Source organism: Bactrocera tryoni, unplaced genomic scaffold (genome assembly GCF_016617805.1).
Source record: "Bactrocera tryoni isolate S06 unplaced genomic scaffold, CSIRO_BtryS06_freeze2 scaffold_11, whole genome shotgun sequence".
Lineage (NCBI taxonomy): Eukaryota > Metazoa > Arthropoda > Insecta > Diptera > Tephritidae > Bactrocera > Bactrocera tryoni.
In genome coordinates, this window is record NW_024395824.1 from 2529360 (window position 1) to 2547772 (window position 18413).

Consider the following 18413-nt stretch of genomic DNA (forward strand, 5'->3'; position numbering starts at 1 on the left):
GAGCGACGGAGCTTCTGCGGGCGAACTTCCCGGAGACGGTTCGAGAAGACCAGTGTCTACCTGCGATCGAACACAGGCCATCCCGCGAGGATTGGAGTATCGCCAAACGGCTTTTTACGGCGGACTCGATCCGGTGGGCAATGGCCTCGTTTGAGAGATTCAAGTCTCCAGGAGTGGATGGTATTTTTCCAGCGCTATTACAGCAGGTGGGTAGGAAAGACTACTCATTGGCGAAATCTTTCAGGCTAATCAGTCTAACGTCTTTCCTACTAAAAACCATGGAGAAGATCGTGGACCATGAAATAAGGTCAACAGTGCTGAAGAGAGCACCCCTGCATGCGGCTCAGCACGCCTACAGAGCGGGTAGATCCACTTACACTGCTCTGTACCAGATAACCTCTGAAATAGAGAGTTCACTGGAGCATGGAGAGGTGATGCTTTGCGCGTCCTTAGACATCGAAGGTGCCTTTGACAACACGTCTAATAAAAGTGTAGCCAAGGCACTGGAGAAAAGGAAAGTGGCAGCACCGGTGCGCAGATGGATTGAATCTCTATTGCGTACCAGAGTTGCTGAGACCACAGTAGGTGACAAGAGGATTCGTCTTGGCACAACAAGAGGCTGCCCACAGGGAGGTGTGTTATCACCCCTTCTATGGAGTCTAGTTGTAGACGACCTGTTAGTACTGCTAACGAACAATGGGATCCGCTGCCAAGGGTATGCGGACGACATTGTAATTATAGCAAGAGGCAAATACGAAGATACTCTCTGTGACCTAATACAAAGAGGTCTAAACCTGGCGAAGATGCGGTGTAAAGAGGTTGAATTAAACATCAATCCCTCCAAGACGACCGTAGTGCCGTTTACGAGACGCAGGTCCTTACCCGGTCTCAGGAACCTTACACTTGGGGGCAGAGAGATAGGAATGACCGGAAGTGTCAAATACCTAGGGTTAATGCAAGACTCTACGTTGCGGTGGAATCAGCATGTAAACCTGACCCTGGTCAAGGCAACAAAAGCTTTAATGGTGTGCAACCGGCTGGCGGGCAAGTCCTGGGGCTATAAGCCAAGGATCCTCAGGTGGTTGTACACCATGATAGTGCGACCAATAATCACATACGGGGCGGTGGCCTGGGCCTCACTAGCGTCGCAGACTTCGGTTAAGACCAAGCTATCGAAGCTGCAACGGCTAGCCTGTCTCTGCATGACGGGCGCAATGCGTACCTGTCCAACGGCAGCACTGGAGGTTCTGATGGAGCTTACTCCGCTTCAGTTGGTTATCGGTCAGGTGGCCAAGCACACAATTCTGCAAATAACGGCAGAGGGGTGGGGCAAAGGTAGGATAATCTCGTCCCAGAGGATGGAAAAGATAAGTGGCGATGTACCATCAGCCCTCCTCCCGAGGGACAGCACTACCAAAACAGTTAACTTCAAGAAGAAGTTTAAGGTCACCCTCGGCAACAAAGACGAGTGGAATGATTCCAACCTCGAACTGAAGGAATAGTACGCTAAGGTGGTACACCGACGGATCGAAAATGTCGGAGGAAATCGGTGCGGGGATCGCGGGCCCACGCATTAAGCTCTCCATACCCATGGGAGTGTTCCCAAGCATTTTCCAGGCAGAAGTTTTTGCCATAAGTCGGTGTATAGAAATAAACCTCCATCGCAACTATCGCAATGAGAGAATAGCCATTCTCAGCGATAGCCAAGCGGCGCTAAAAGCGATATCTTCTTACGAAATCAAATCGCTATTAGTGCAGGAGTGCAGGGAGAGGCTGAACAGCCTTGCAGAACGTAACCAGGTACACCTAATCTGGGTGCCTGGGCACAGAGGTATAGCCGGTAATGAACTGGCGGATGAGCTAGCCCGCTCCGCAGCCTCCACCAAGATGGTGGGACCGGAACCCTTTATTGGGGTAGGTCCACATACCATAAAGGAGCTACTTCGCAGGGAAGAAGGAGTGGGCAGAGAGGAGCATTGGCGGCAAACGCGTGGTATGAGACATGCCAAGTTGCTAATGGGAGGATACAATCTAAGCAGGTTCAAGGTTATAATAAACCTCCCCAGGAACAAACTCAGGCTACTGGTCGCATGGTATACCGGCCACTGCAAGCTGAATAGGCACCTGTACAACATGGGCCTATCCTCTTGCATTAACTGCCGGTTCTGCGACTTGGAGCTTGAAATTCAGGAGCACCTGCTGATTGATTGCACAGCAGTCTGTAGACGCAGGACTAAGGCCCTCGGATCAATGCTTCCGGATAGGGATCGCATAGCCTCACTAGCGCCCAGAAGTCTATTGAACTTCATCGTTGCGCTGGGGCTAGGTGAGTCTATGTAGGTTAGGAGAGGGCACAATAGACCAAAGGTCGCGGTGCATTCCTCGTATTAATCAATCAATCAATACCCAACATTTAGTATGAATAAAAATTACTAAATAGTGGTTATTTATTATATGGAGAAACTATTTACATCTTTTTAAAGAATATTATAACAACTGACTTTTGTCCTTTCAATACCCAATAATAGGATTTAAGCTTGTTAGCTCTCAATCATTAAATGTTTTTAATCATTTTCCATTGAAAATAAAACTATGATGCTTAAAATTACAAAACGTTTCATCAAATACCTTTAAATTTCACAAATTTATTTAATTTTCATTGTTTTACATTTTTTATAGGTGGTCTTGAACGATGCAACAAATCCCTCCGTTTACATATCTTTTTGGTAAGGTTTCAATCTGGCCATCGCTCGTTTCCAATTGCTAAACGTCAAAACCTCCTGAACTCGATCAACTGTCAAAGTTTTGGTGGTTTTAACGTTTAGCAATTGTTCTCTCACTTCCAGTGAGAGAGGAGTTGAACATCTCTTTATCTCATGGTGTATGGGCGAAACGAATTCACACCGATCGAACGCCCCTGTGTCGTGTATGGGCACTTTTAATGATCCCGTTACATTAACGGGAACTGCAAAAACATAAAAGAATTTATAATAAAAATATTTGAATCGTAAAACGACAGCCAAAGATAAGTGGTGTGTATTAAGTTACACTTTCATAAATCGAGTCGGAAATTAAACACAAGTCCTTACGGGCATCTCGACAGGCAAACATGTATTGTATACTAACTGTTTTGCTTTGCGTATTGCGTGTGGAGACTCCATATTGCTTATGGAATACTAATTAGTAGGGGTACGGGGCCGCCGCTAACGGGGCATCTCGACAGGATAGAATTTATAGAATACTAACTGTCAAACGTATTGCTATTGCCATTGCCAAATCTGTATGTGGGCATTTGTTATCATAATATAATCATTTGCGCAAATGCGTAAGGTATGTAGGTTCGAGCTAAGGTAGCGCATGCTTTGAGCTCTTGAAAAATTTATTTCATCATTTGCGAAATGCCGTCGAGTAGGTAGCTGATGTAGCGAATGTTTTGAGCTCTTGAACTCCTTAAATATTTTATGTGGAAAATAAAAAAAGGATAAAGATCCCTTTTTTCACGAATGTATTTCTGGGATAAATAAGAAGTCATATTTTTGGACTACTATATAATAATTGCGGCATAACTTTTATATACCAATTCAAATAATAAATTTAAAATGAGCAATAATATTATCATTTATGCTTGTATAAGTTTATTAAATTTAAGACTTCGCTCATTCCCAACCCAATTTGCATAATTTTTCTGTCAATTAACAATATTAAACTAAATATTAATTTTTTGAAAAAATGTTATTTCGCAAATGTACTTTATTTTTATAATATAACACAACCGTCTTAATACTCGCTCTTCTACTTTTCCTATTACCGAAATACTGTCGGCATATGTGCAAATGGGATATGTTGCCTCCTCGAAATTTTCATAGAAATGAAAACAGCGCTGTCAAACTGCTGAAGTGACATCTTATAGCTTATGATATATGGCAAACTAGTTAGTATTCTATATCTAGTAAGCAATGAGCAATGTGGAGTCTCCACAGGCAATAGGCACGGCAATACAGGTATAGTAGTATTCTATAAATTCTATCCTGTCGAGATGCCTCGTAAATCTTATGTGGCCATTTGTTATCACAGCATAACCATGTGCGAAAAGCCGTCGTGTAGGTAGGTTCGAGCTGATGAAGCGTATGTTTTGAGCTCTTGAAAACTTTATTTTACATTTGCGAAACTCCCTCGGGTAGGTAGGATCGGGCTGCTGTAGCGCATTTTTTGAGCAATTAAACTGTTTAAAGTTTTATATGGATGAAAAAAATTTATATGGAATATAAAAAAAGGAGAAATATACTTTTTTCTACAAATGTATTTCTTGTAAAAAAAAAAGATTTTATAGTTTCGGACTATGATAATAATTGCATAAATTGTATATACCAATTAAAATAATAAATTTGATATGAGCAATGATAATTCGATTTATGCTTTTATACGTTTATTAAATTTAAGATGTCGCTCATTCCCAACCCATTTTGCATAATTTGGGTTGGGTTTATTTTAGTATCTCATTTTCACTGCTTATTCCTCTTAAATGCGTGCACGGATTTTTTTAAATTTATATAGCACGGATAGCCAATGAATTAAACTTTGGTTTAAATGTAAATTTATTGTTAAATGTTAATTTGTTCTTTAGATATAAGTAAGTAATTTGTTCTTTAGATAATAAGCAACAAACGCACTTTTTCACATTTGCTCAAACAATGGCTCTCTTCTCTTGAAGTTTTTGTTGCACTGATTGCAAAATATTTAACCAACTTAACACACACACATTCTTTGAAATATGTTTAATTGAATTAATGATAAATTATGAATTTTAAGTTGCAATTTTATGTACAATTTAATAAATAAAAGACATAGGACTCTTTTCGAATCGAAGGTTGAAAGTATTAACAAAATACGTCCATATAACGAAAATTTGGAATGAAAAATCGCGCGATTTTTCGCTATATGGACGTATTATATTGCCCACTTTTCAGGGTCTTGTATAAATGGTTGGTTGGGTTATCTTGGTATTACCGATACATACGCAATTTTTAATTTTCAGTGTTTTTATTATTTAAATAAAGTGGATTTACTCTTTAATTCATTGAAATAATAAAAATACTAAACATGAGTGACTCTAATGCGTAAAAATACATACATTTTATAATAATTAGTGAAAATTGTTTGGAAAAACTACGATTTTACACCATTTTCAGGAGGCTGCCCTAGAGCCCCCCGTAGTCCTAGGGGGGAAGGGTGCTATTATTCAAAAGCTCCATTCATTACCTTTCAAATGAGGGGGGTAGCAAGCCCCCAGCGCCCTCCTCCTTTGCGCGAAACCTCTTCAAAATGGGATACTAAAGTAAACATTCCCCCATAATTTTTGTGTACATTAACAATATTAAACAAAATATTTATTTATTTGGAAAAATATTATTTTGAAAATCTATGTCATTTTATTAATATAACACAGCCGCCATAATATTCGCTCTACTAAATTTAATATTACCCAAATGAAAATGCCGTCGGTATATGTGTAAATGGGATATGTTGCCTCTTAGAAATGAAAACTGCTGAAGTGTCAGCTTATTGATTTCAATATATGGCATACTAATTAGTATTCCATATATTGCTTTCCATAAGCAGTAGGGAGTCTCCACAGGCAATAGGCACCGGAATACAGTTAGTATAACATAAATCTTATCCTGTCGAGATGCCCCGTTATTGTAAACACTAGACATGGCCAGACTTAAAATTGAACTTGAAATTGCCGAATATTAGAGTTAAATCCTTCTGGTATAAACAGAACCTAGTAAAACAAATTAGTTATTACTTTGAGATGAAAGAAGCACTTGTGCATCGATACACTGAATATGTTAAATCGATAGTGTGCACATTGAATTTCTCAAACAGTACATAAAAAATATGATTTAACAAGTGTTCAATAATTGTATTTAAAGCAATTGTGAAATCTCATCCCCTTAATTTGTGTAAGTTTAAGTGCCAATATAACTATGGACTTAGCGGGCAAGCGAATGTTCTAAATGATTTTATGTTATTGTATACGTTCTTGTCGCCGATGTTAAGAGTATATCAAATTAATAAGCTTAGTATATTCGCAAAATAGAAAGTGAAAAATTCTAACACAAAATAAAAACAGTGAAATACGTATTTAAAGTGTGGGCTTGTTGCTTTAGAATACCCTCCCTGGATTTATGGGGATAAAATGGGTATTGGTTTAAAGTAGAAGTTTTCGCTGTTTAAAAGCCTTAATGGCACGATTATGGTTCGGTTGGGATTTACAATAGCATCACCCAATTTCGGGACAAAATGGGTATGAACAGATAGAGGGGTCATCCAGATCAAGAAAAAATAGTATGTATATATATATTGTTGCTGAAGACTTATGGTTTTTGAGATTTTGCGGCGCGGAAATAATTAAAATAAAGCTTTATTTACAACAAATATTAAACAAATTAATATACAGAAACGTTATAGTGAAGTGTTCGTAAGTGAAAAGTGCATAATATAAGTGAAAAAGTTATTCACAATATACAAATTACCAATGTAAAAGTTATCAATTTTTCAACTTTAAATGCAAATATCTTTAAAACTATAAGTCAGCGGCAACTATATATATATATATTTTCGTGATCTGGAGAACGTCACCTTTCCAGTGATACCCATTTTATCCCCGAAATCCGATTTGCATTTAAAGTTCAATTATTTAAAAAGCGTGTTTCTCCGATTTGTAATGAATTTTACACTTACATTTTTAACTTTTATATCCACTAACACTTCACTAATTCGTTTCTAACTATTTATTTGGCTGCAATTTAGAAAAAATCCCCCGATTTCGGGGTTAAAACGAATATGTACGGATAGGGGAGGTCCTGCAGATTAAGAATATATATATGTATATGTATGTACATATATAGTTGCCGCTGACTTATGGTTTTTGAGATATTTGCATTTAAAGTTCTAAAAATCAACTTTAAAATAGGATTTATTACTTATATTTTTAACTTTTATATCCACTAACATTTCACTAATTCGTTTCTAATCATTTATTTTATAATAAATAGTACAAAAATAGCTTTAATTCCATATCAAACTTTAGTTAAAATCCATTTATTCATAAAATAAGAAAATGGTTGCAAATAAGCAAAAAATTAGTGTTACCACATGTTGTAATGGAATAAAAATAAGGAAAAAGAAAGATTATGACGTCATAACTAAATTCATTATCGTGTAATGAGTAATGTAAAACCTTTCAAAATCTCATTATCTTGATAAATCCCGGTGTTGGATTGGTCAGGGTTATTTTTTTTGAAGCGCGGCCGAAGGCCGCCAACGCAAACAGGAGTTCAACGCAAAAGAACTGAGCAAGCCCAGGTGTTGGTCCGACCGAGGGTTATTTTTTTTTGAAGCGCGGCCGAAGGCCGCTAACGCCGAAAGGAATTATATGCGGAAAATTAATGTGTTATATATATCCTGTCATTGGAGTATTATTTGTTTTCTTTATTTCTTTTGGTTCTTCTGTAAAATATGATAGGTATACATTAGGTTTCGCATTACTCATTACACGATAATGAATTTACTTATGGCGTCATAATCTTTCTTTTTCGTATTTTTATTCCATTACAACATATGGTAACATAAATTTTTTTTTGTTTTCAACCATTTTCTTATTTTATTAATAAATGGATTTTAACTAAAGTTTGATATGGAATTAAAGTTATTTTTGCATTATTTATTATAAAATAAATGGTTAGAAACGAATTAGTGAAGTGTTAGTGGATATAAAAGTTAAAAATATAACTACAAAATTCATTATAAATGGGAAAACACGCATTATAAATAGTCTAATTTTGAACGTTGAATGAAAAAATTTCAAAAACCATAAGTCAGCGGCAACTATATGTGTATATTTTTTTAATCTGGAGGACCTCCTCTATCCGTACATACCCATTTTAATCCCGAAATCCGGGGATGCTATTCTAAAATTTACCCCAACCCTTTTGTTATTGTGTGAAAAAAATAATTGAATAAAAGTTATTTTTGCACTATATAATATAAAATAAATGCGTAAATCTTAGAATAGTGTCCCCGGATTTCGGGGTTAAAATGAATTTTTGAACTTTAAATGCAAATATCTCAAACATCATTAGTCAGCGGCAACTATATACGGTGGTCCACAAAATAATAGGAGTGCCAATATGAAAAATATGTTTGGCTGCATAACTTTTTTAAATCACATGTAAATGACGCGAAACAACGATATACATAAATTAAAAACACACGCATTAAAATACAAAACAAATTTTTATTGTGATTATTGCTATTCTACTTCTGCTTTGCTAGTTCTCGGAGACACTTGTTATTGCTTTCCACAAAATAATAGGAGTGTTAGACATTTCGTTTTCAAAATAGTCCTTAACATAAAAAATTTTCACTAAATTAAAAAAGTAGGTATAGTTCCATAATTTAGCAGCAATTTGAATTAGTTATTATTTTAATTATTCATTAGGTTTTTCTCCAGTGGGTAGAGGAAATCATTGTACAGAGGAAAAGCGGAAAACAGCAAAAAAAATTCAGAAAACTAAGTAAAACTTATAAAGAAATCCAAGAAATCGTAAAATGCTCTCCTCAAATGATAGCAAATTCCTTAAAATATAGAAACAAAAATGAAACTCGTAGATGAAAGCGCAAAACATCCACTGCCGACGATTACAATGTAGTACGCAACTGCAAAATTAATCCTTTTGCTTCAGCCAAGAGCATCCATGACGAACTAAATTTGTCAGTTAATACTGAAACTGTTCTTAGGCATTTCGGGCATAACAAATTATTTGCCTGAAGGCCAAGAAAAAGACCCACATTAAAAAGAAGCACAAGGAAGCCCACATACAATTTGCAAAAGAGCATGGCTCCTAACCCGCGTCTAAATGGCGAAACATATTGTGGTCAGACAAATCCAAAGTTAAGTTATTTGGTAGTACAGGCTCTAGGAACTTTGACCGAGGTCCTACTAACTCAGAATATAATCCCCGGTTTACCATAAAAACCGCTATACATAACGATGCCAAATCATGTTATGTGGTCGTTTTTCACATTGTGGTGTTGGCCCAATTCACTTAATTGAAGGCATCATGGACCAAAGAGATATGGGTATATCAACAGGATAATGACCCTAAACATACAAGCAAGTGCGCAAAAAAATGGTTTGGGGCCAACGGAGTTGAGGTTATATGGTAACCTGCTCAGTCTCCTGACCTCAACTCCATTGAAAACTTGTGGACAGCTATCAAGAAGTAGCTGAAGAGAAACCAACCACTTCGAAAGATTTATGGCAAGTAGGGAAAGAGGCTTGGAAAGGAATACCAATAAATGCTGGGCTAAAAAAATCGAGGTTATTCAACGAAATATTAATTATTTTAAACTGAAACTTTGGAAGCATTATTTATTAAAATTATAGAACGGTCTGGTATTACATAAAATTCTCCTATTTTTTTGTGGAACAAATTTTTTAATTTACTTGATATAAACTGCGATATAAAATTTTGTTTATATTTAATTGAAATAGATGAAATCTGGAAATATTAATAGATCTTTAGCAAATTACATTGTGCAAAAATTTTGAAACAAAAAAACATTTTTGTTAATGAAAATTAACAATTTGTTTTTCTCACGTGGTCACTCCTGTTTTTTTGTGGACAACTGTATATACATATATACTTTCTTGATATGGAGGACCTCCTCTATCCGCACATACCCATTTTAACCCCGAAATCGCGGGATGCTATTCTAAATCCCAGCGTAAATAATACCCACAAGACTGGAAATAAAGAACACATTTTTAGTTTTCCGCATAAAAATCGTTTCTGCGTTGGCGAACTTCAAAAAAATAACCCTGGTCGGACCGACACCTGGACCGACACCTGGTAAATATACAAGAAAATATATAATTATAGCCGCCGCAAACTTAGTTTTAGAGAATTATGCATTTAAAGTTCAAAATTTCGCTAAATTAATTTTGTAATTTCTCGATTTATAGTAACTTTTTCTTTCATAACCTTTTCTTAACCGGGAGCATAAGCGTCTCTCTGTGTAGGTGTTCGATAGGAGCCATCAAAAGGCATCCCGTCGTGGCACGGAGTTCAGTATTCTGGCAGGTCTGGAGATTCCTCATCTGCGTACCACTGCATCCAGGCGACCATATAGGTGTTGCGTAGTTGAGGACCGGCCGGCCGATTGCCTTGTATGTTGCCAACAACGTTTCTTTGTCTATTCCCCATGTGCTGCCAAATAGCGACTTGGGGTTTTTGTGGCGTCTCTGTACCTTGGCAATAATCGCGTTCGTATGGGGAGTGAAAGAGCATAGACTATCGAAAGTTACACCTAAAATCTTAGGATTATTTACAGTCGGAAATTTCACGTCAACGATTTCAATATTAAGCTCAAGTCTGTCTATACTCCTTCGTCCAGTTCGTAAAAATGGTCGCTGTGGATTTAGGGGAAAGTGTGAGGTTACGTGCAGTGAGGAAACGAGAAAGGTCGGAGAGGTAGCTGTTTACCTTCGAACACATCCCATCGATTAAATTGCCCGTCGTCAATATCGTAGAATCATCTGCGTACGAGGTTATGGAAACCCCCGCTGGTGGCTTCGAGAGTTTCGAGATGTAAAAATTAAACAGTAGCAGGGAGAGGACACCACCCTGCGGAACCCCCTGTTTAATTCTTTTCAGTTTGGATGTTTCACCTCGAAATAGTACGGATGATTGACGACCGTTCAGGCAGTTCATGGTCCACCTCTTTAACCCTGGAGGAAGCGTGGTTTTTTCTATGTCCTGCAATAGCGTTGTGTGGTGGATTGTGTCGAAAGCTTTTGGCAAGTCCAACGCTACGAGGATCGTTCTCTCGCAGAGTGGCTTCTGGTTGAGGCCTCTAACTATCTGAGCGTTTATGACGCTAAGTGCTGTGGTAGCAGCAAGGCCTCAAGTGTCTTCACTACTGGGGAGAGGAGAGTTATCGGTCGATAAGATTCCCCTTTGTTGGCGGGTTTCCCAGGTTGGAGTAGTGGGACCACTCTTCCGACTTTCCACACATCGGGTATTTGAAGAGTGGTCAGCGACAAACCTTGAGGACCTTGGTGAGGTAGCTTACTCCCGTCGAGCCAAGATGCTTTAACATTAGCATGTTGATTCCATCAGGGCCAATGGATTTGGAAGATTTAGCTTTGTTGATTACACTCTGAACCTCCTCATCGGTGAAAGTAAATAGCGCGCAGTCGTTTGGCATTTTGCGCAGCCGTCGGTTAACACATCTCTTGGCTTTGTCTAACGAAGGGTGCAGTGTAAACTGCCGGCTAAAGTAGCTCACGCACTTCTTCGGGTCCGAAGAGACATGACCATTGAATTGAACCTCAACTCGGTCGTCGTGTCTCTTCGGGTTAGCCAAAGCTTTGACAGCAGCCCAAAGCTTACTCACACCGGTGGAGAGGTTAAAGGACTTCAGGTGCTCTATCCATTTCGTCCGCTTATGTTGATTTACCATACGCAGAATCTCCAAATTGAGATCCCTTATTCGAGGATCCCCGGAATCGGCATGGCGTAAGGTGTCGCGCTCATTAGCTAAAACGGCTGCTTCGGCTGGAAAATTGGGGCGGACTTCCGCTATTCTTCCAGCCGGGATGATGCGAGCGGTAGCTGCTGCTATCACCTTGCGCAAATGACGTTCGCCAACGCCTACGTCCGTACTTGTATGTATCTACAATGGGATGTTGTGACAAAATGTGCCCACATACAGATTTGACAATGGCAATAGATTTGACAGTTATGTGCTGAACACATAGAGATCGACACGACATGAACGTACGACAATGAACTGTCACGCTCTGAACACATAGAGCGCGACAGACTGCAAGTGCCATCTGTCAAATATTAAAATACACACGTTCTTATGGACACAATTATTGAGACACAGTTCTCCTCCCAATATGTGAGGGAAAACCTTACGAGTTTGCTTTGGGGCTCGTCAGAAACTATAACAGAGGGATCAATACCTTGGCCTGACGAGTGGTCGACAGCAGAATGGAGGACGACGAGTCTTAAAAATTCATCCGGAAGGAGGGCTTCCGTCTGAGCTATCAGTTTAGCAGGTAGTCATGAAGCCATACAAGCCGAAGACTACGGAAAAGGAAGACGCGGAGGCCACAGTGGAAGTCCCAGCTGTGGAGCCGACCGTGCAAGAGGTGGTGCTACCCTCTACGCAAGAGCTTTTAGAGGGACTTCAGGACCTAGATGGTATTGCGAGGGACGGGGCAGATGAAGACCGGTTCATCATTGAACCGATCCTATAGTGTTCGCAAGTATGGAAGTAGCCCTGGTGAACCCTCACGACACTGAATGGGGGAGTACAGACTGCAATGCACGAAGTGAGGTGGAGGACAGCAAAGGTGATCTTTATACCGACGGTGGGAAGGAAAGACTACTCACTGGCTAAATCCTTTACACCGATTAGTCTAACTCCCTTCCTACTAAAGAGTATGGAAAAGATCTTGGAGTCTAAGGTCGAAGGCTCTTATAACTGCACCCCTGCATGCGAATCAGCATGCATACAGAGCAGGCAGATCGACCAACACGATGTCGTCGACCTAGCCAAGGAAAGACCTCTTGATGCTCGTAGGAGGCGGTTCCGCTCCAAGCAGGTGGCTGCAAGGTGGTTTCTACGAAAACATCGCAGCAGCTATCGATATGCGTTCCCGATTCATAAGTGCAACTATCTCCTCGATCTTGCTCTGGAGTCCAAGTCAGAGTGGGAGTGGGAGCTATGTTGCCTGTTGGAGTTCCTCTGTTGCAACTCCGCATTCAACTGACAGTTCTGTGACAGACAGTGACAGGTCAGTTCCTCCCGCATTTGGGTTTTAACCACAACCACCACAAATCTCCACAAAGGGCTATTGCTCCCTGTGGTACCAGAATTAAGTCTCCAGTCAGACCTCGTAGCCGAAGCTACTACCAGTTGAGCTTCCATACAGCTCTGGACTGGTAGCCAGGATATTAGACGTCTCTTACGACAGGCATGCCTTACTACGGGTATATTCGGTTTCCACCCCGAACCCAAGGGGGTCCCCCCTACACGCAGGGGGAAGGTTTTATAAGTACAAAAAAAGAAATCTCTTTTTTAAAAATCACTTTTTACACTCGTAGTGAGCATCATTTATGTGCTAACATATATGAGGAAATGGAGCGCCGCCATATGATAATAAGTAAATATGAGCAATTCGCTGAAATTTCTCTTTTTCGCTATAACTCCACTTTCTTTAATTAGCACTCTAATTATAATTGTCAACTATGTCAATGTCGTCATATATCTCGTACAGCTCATCGTTCCATCGAATGCGATATTCGTCGTGGCCAATGCGCAAAGGACTATAAACCGTTCGCAGAACCTTTCTCACGAAAACTCGTAACGTCGAATCATCGGTTGCTGTCATCGTTCAAGCCTCTGCACCATATAGCAGGACGGGAATTATGAGCAACTTATAGAGTTTGGCTTTTGTTCGTCGAGAGAGGACTTTACTTTTCAATTGCCTACTCAGTCCGAAGTAGCACCTGTTGGCAAGAGCACTCATGCGTTGGATTTCCCGGCTGACATTGTTGGTGGTGTTAATGCTGATTCCCAAATAGACGAAATTATCTAACACTTCAAAGTTATGACTGTCAATAGTGACTTGAGAGCCAAGTCGCTAGTGCGACGGCTGTTTGTTTGATGACAGGAGATATTTCGTCTTGCCCTCGTTCACTGCCAGACCCATTTTCTGTGCTTCCTTGTCCAGCCTGGAGAAAGCAGAACTAACGGCGCGGGTGTTGAGGCCGATGATATCAATATCATCGGCATACGCCAGAAGCTGTACACTCTTATAGAAGATGGTACCTTCTCTATTTAGTTCTGCAGCTCTAACTATTTTCTCCAGAAGCAGGAGGTTTGGAGAGGTCCTTCCCGATCCTGACGGAGCTTTTGGTGTTAGTCAACGTCAGTTTACACAGCCGTATTAGTTTGCGGGGATACCAAATTCAGACATCGCGGCATAAAGGCAGCTCCTTTTTGTGCTGTCGAAAGCAGCTTTGCAATCGACGAAGAGGTGGAGTATGTCGATTCTCCTTTCACGGGTCTTTTCCAAGATTTGGCGCATGGTGAATATCTGGTCGGTTGTTGATTTGCCAGGTCTAAAGCCACACTGTTAAGGTCCAATCAGTTTGTTGACGGTGGGCTTTAATCTTCACACAATACGCTCGATAGAACCTTATATGCGATGTTGAGGAGGCTTTTCCCACGGTAGTTGGTGCAGACTGTGGGGTCTCCTTTTTATGGATTGGACAGAGCACACTTAAATTCCAATCGTTGGGCATGATTTCGTCCGAACATATTTTACAAAGAAGCTGATGCCTGCTCCTTATCAGTTCTTCGCCGCCGTGTTTGAATAGCTCGGTCGGTAATCCATCGGCCCCCGCCGCTTTGTTGTTCTTCAGGCGGGTAATTGCTATTCGAACTCCTTCATGGTCGGGCAATGGAACGTCTGCTCCATCGTCATCGATTGGGAAATAGGGTTCGCCATCTCCTGGCGTTGTGCGTTCACTGCCATTCAGCAGGCTGGAGAAGTGTTCCCTTTATAATTTAAGTATGCTCTGATCATCGGTGACTAGATCACCTTTGGGGGTTCTACAAGAGTATGCTCCGATTTTGAGACCTTCTGTAAGCCGCCGCATTTGTTCGTAGAATTTTCGAGCATTACCCCTGTCGGCCAGCTTATCAAGCTTTTCGTACTCACGCATTTCGGCCTCTCTCTTTTTCTGTCTGCAAATGCGTCTCGCTTCCCTCCTCAACTCTCGGTATCTATCCCATCCCGCACGTGTTGTGGTCGATCGTAACGTTGCGAGGTAGGCAGTCTGTTTTCTCTCCGCTGCGACACGGCACTCCTCGTCGTACCAGCTGTTCTTTTGTACTTTCCGAAAACCAATGGTTTCGGTTGCAGCTGTACGTAAGGAGTTTGAAATGCCGTCCCACAGTTCCCTTATACCGAGTTGGTGACGAGTGCTCTCAGAGAGCAGGAGTGTAAGCCGAGTAGCAAATCGTTCGGCTGTCTGTTGTGATTGCAGCTTCTCGACGTCGAACCTTCCTTGTGTTTGTTGACGTGCGTTTTTAATGCACAGAGGCGGGTGCGAATCTTGGCTGCAACAAGATAGTGGTCCGAGTCGATGTTAGGACCTCGGAGAGTAAGCACGTCTAGAACACTGGAGACGTGTCTTCCGTCTATCACAACATGATCGATCTGGGTGGTGGCTTTTCGATCCGGAGACAGCCAGGTAGCTTGATTTATTTTCTTGTGCTGAAATCTAGTACTACAGATAATCATATTTTAGGCCCAGGCGAAGTCGATCAGCTTCAACCCATTTGGGGATGTTTCGTCGTGGAGGCTGAATTTACCAACCGCTTCAGTGCTAAAGATACCTTCTTTGCCCACCCTGGCGTTAAAGTCACTAAGCACGATTTTGGCAACGTGGTGGTGGCAAGCGCTCATAGAAAGGCATCTTTGGTCCCACCGATATGTTGAAGAACCTTGCTTTGATGCGGATTGTGGCTAGACGTTCATTCACAGGAGTGAATGATAGTACTCGGCGACGGAGTCTCTCTCCCACCACGAATCCAACACCAAACGTACGCTCCTTTATATGGCCACTGGTAAATGCCACAAGGACCAACTCGTCTCTGTCCTTGTCCCGTCCATCTCATTTCTTGGACGGCGGTGATGTCAGCCTTTATTTTCACGAGGACATCAACCAGCAGCGGCAACCAGCAGCGGCGCGGCTTCCCAATTAAAGGGACCGTTACATTCCAGGTGCATGCCCTCATTTCGTAGTCCTTAGTTCGTTTGCCATGGTCGCCATCAAAGGGGGTCTCTCATCCGAAGGCTGGATGCTACCTTTCATTGGGGGTGTTTTTTTATGTGGCGGGTCCCAAACCCAGCGCACAACCCTATGTAGGGGATGTTTCGCCTTCTCACTTTCATATGTTGAACATGTTACATCACCTAGTATCTTAAATTTTTAATTTCGCGTAAATATATTCAATTAATTAAATTTCGCTTGAAATTGTTGAATTTTGAAAAATTGAAAAATTCACAAAGCAAATTTATCCGCGCTTTTAAATTATCAACATATTTGAATATATTACCAGTGATCCATTTTATCAGAGATAAGCTGCATATTTCACAGTATATTTCACAGTATATTTCACCCCGTGGTTAGCCGAACATTTTGGAATTTACTACTCGCCGAACATTGTTGCCACATTTAGATCCAAATATGTTGAACTTCTTTTCATAATTAAAATTACATTCGACAAACCCCGATACCATGAGTTTTACGAACGTTTTTGCAGATCAAACGCTTCTTTCTATTTTTTTTTCACTTATAAGCTTTATTTTGGAGTTCGCCCATTATAGCCAGCTACTCCTAAGTGTTCAGTGTACAGTTTCGTCGCTGAAACGTATTCCAGCATGCTGAGTGAGTCTTTGAATATGCAGAATTTTCTTTAATTTTTCTCACGATAACGGTTTTTATCACGACTTTGAAGTTTTTCCGGCTCTTCTGATCCCAGCACCCCAGCTTCGGCAGAGTTGCTGTAGAATTATTGAAACGCTTCCCATTGTGCATTTTTGATATTTCCTGCAACATCAATTGCGTTCTTTAAGTTCGTAATAATACATTAAAATTTTTTTCTCATGTTTCAAACAATTTAACTTAGCTTTTTCAAACAAGAGACAAGATCACCCGGGTTCTACCAAAATTTTAACTCAGAATAGAACATAAATTGCCCACTGACAGCATAAGAATGCCAGCAAAAACAACAACAATTTTAAAAAACCTTTTAGAAACCAAATTTCCGAAATTTATTTTCATTCAAAATAAGTTTTTTTTTTTATTTAAATCAGAGTTCAAAATTTATTTGAAGTAATAATTAAGTTTCAAAAAAAATTCTGCAAACTAAAAATATTTTAGAATCATTTTACTAAAAAAATATATTTTTCTAATACTTTTGTTGATGGCACTGCATGAAGATTGTGCACCGCATGCAGAAGTAGCGTCGTAGTATCCTAGCGCGTTGACTGAAATTCTCAGTGTAATAACAAAATCTTAAAATTAATGCACTTTTTCTAGTTTCGCTAAAATTGCTATTAGCAAGCAAATTATTTTCTTTTCATTTAATTTGTTTTACGGAAAAGTTTAATAATTTAAATAAGGCAAAATCAATTGCGATTTTTTTTTTGGTTTCTTGGACTTCAAATGTCGAAATTTTACTTTTCATTTATCACAAGCCAAAATACTTAAGATTTGTTTACAAAAAAAGATGTAAGATTAGTTTACAACTCAGCCAAGGGAAAATGTTGCCGTTTGGTACATATTTTTATGGCGTTTTTATTTATCGATGTAAATGCTGCTAATTATTAGGCAACATTATCTTACCTAAATGCTCACATTGAACCTTGTAAATATGAATATTCCAGTTTTCACGAATAAACAAATGCAAACAAAACATGGGGTGGGAGTAGGTTAGGTTTAGCGGATTAAAGTCCCGCACTCCGGCTTTCGATGCTTCCTCCTACTAGAAAAAAAAACCATTCGAATTATTCAGCGTTGAGCTTAGCAAATTTGAACGATTAATAATAAATAGTACAAAAATTTTGTTGAAAAAAAGGTAACTATCACAGAAACGGTAAATAAAAATCCGCTGGACAACTCCCACCACTTACGCTTTGAGAAGAGCAGATAAATGCTACCACTTTTTCTGGTTAGGAGACAACATTTGAATAAAAGAACAAGCTAACCAGAAGTTTGAATATTGAAAATAACACGCTAATTTTAGGCCCCATCGTCCCAAATTTGATACCGATTACGATCAAGCATTTCATTAGTGATTTAGAGCACTTTTAGTATTTTTTAAGAAAACCGTTGTAAAAAGAGTTGGCAGGGATATCATTCGATTTCGACAGGTAAACTTGTGACCAAAAATTGTCCAAATAAGACGAAAACTTTTCAAGTCTGCAGATACCGAATATGTGGATCAAAGTTTCTATTACAAATACAAATTATTGTAGAAATTCCCATGAATCCTTTCCAAAAAATATTATACCTGTATGTCAAAAATGGATTGAATCGAATCAATAATTTCTTTAGCCCCATAACCAGTTGAATTTAAATCGTATTTTGCTAATAACATCTTTGTGCCTCAAATTGATAAATTCGGGTGAAAACTATACTCCATATAATCTACAAACCTTATGTACCTGAAAGTATTTCCTTGGCTTTGATCCTGGCAAGTTGCAGGCGTATGAAGTGTTGGGTTACACCCGAACTTAGCCTTTCCTTAATTGTTTT

The 18413-nt window shown here is 39.7% G+C and overlaps 2 pseudogenes; one reads left to right on the forward strand and one right to left on the reverse strand.

Moving 5' to 3' along the window:
* Nucleotides 1-1214: 1214 nt before the first annotated feature.
* Nucleotides 1215-2225, forward strand: LOC120779542 (annotated as a pseudogene).
* A 7908-nt stretch (nt 2226-10133) lies between these two features.
* The window catches only part of LOC120779543, a 28967-nt pseudogene continuing 20687 nt past the window's right edge, over nt 10134-18413 (reverse strand).